We start from the raw sequence: 1,296 nt of genomic DNA on the forward strand, positions 1-1,296 counted from the left end.
TGCACTATATTAGGTTTATTTACAGGAGTAAATGATAATCCTTTTGCTAATAATTGTATTTCATTTTCTCACAAATTAATTTTAAAAAAATGTTGATCCTGTTTATCTAAATATTTTTTGGAATTCTGTCATATTTTCTGAAATTCATAGGTCTTTCATATCTTTCTCGTTTTCCTCCATGTCTTCCATCCTATTGTAATTTCTGTCTTAATTCTTTGATGACTTCAAACATATTTATCTCCTATATCCAACCTCTATGTTTCCATCTAGTTTTGTTAGTGCATCTGATATTTCTTCTCCATTTTCTTGTATTATATTATATATTTTCTCCTTTATCAACATCTTAATCTTTATTCATAATAACTTTACCTTCAATTATCTTTTCTGTCTTTCTTTAAATCAAATTTCATTTTTTCATTACTTCTCTCTTCCATTCTAATAAATCATTTCAATATTTTATTAATGCTTCAAAAGTCTCTATTCTTTCATTGAATAAATTCCAAATTTGGGTCAATGCCAGACTTTTATCTTTTGATTTTACATTCTAACTTCCAAATTCAATCCTCAACTTTTCTGTTTGTAATCTTGTTCTTACTTGCTTTTCTTTCATTTTTTTTTGCAAAATTGGAAAGGTATTAACTCTTTTAGCACGGGCTAACCATTTTGTACTTATAATTTTCATGCTATAACATATGTTATCAGTAAACACTACGATGCTTTCATACGCAAAATATCAAATTAAGTCTTAAAAAGCTATAGATTTCGTATTTTGACACCAGAAACATCTATTTTGAACCAGTGCTGCATTTAACATACCACGTGACACAGAAAAATCAATGTTGAACGTTTTTTTTTATATTTACTTTTAAGTTAAGAAATTGAATAACGTATGGTACTAAAATTCGATTTATAATTTACAGTTTGATACCAAACTTGAAATATTAGTTCAATAAGATTGTGAATGCGAGTCAACAGACACGATAGGCCATGGCCTTTCATCCATGACCCATCTCAAAAAGGTTAATGGGGGAACACTCTTAAATTGTATTTTTCCAGCTTCTCCAAAATACAAACTTTCTTTTTCATCTATTGTTTCTTGGAGATTATAATTTCTTTCAGAGAATCAATTTTCTGCTCAAGTCCCTTCCAGTAAAACTTTTAACTTTTCTACCTGTAATTTTTTGTCATGCATTCAATCAATTCTTTTGCATCTATTTATCAAAAGTTCTGCTAAATTTCTCTAAAAAATCCACTTTTGCATTTAAATCTCTTCTAATAATCTATTTTGCAATGAAT

The sequence above is a fragment of the Limulus polyphemus genome, unplaced genomic scaffold, assembly GCF_000517525.1.
Source record: "Limulus polyphemus unplaced genomic scaffold, Limulus_polyphemus-2.1.2 Scaffold1461, whole genome shotgun sequence".
In the NCBI taxonomy this organism is placed as follows: Eukaryota; Metazoa; Arthropoda; class Merostomata; order Xiphosura; family Limulidae; genus Limulus; species Limulus polyphemus.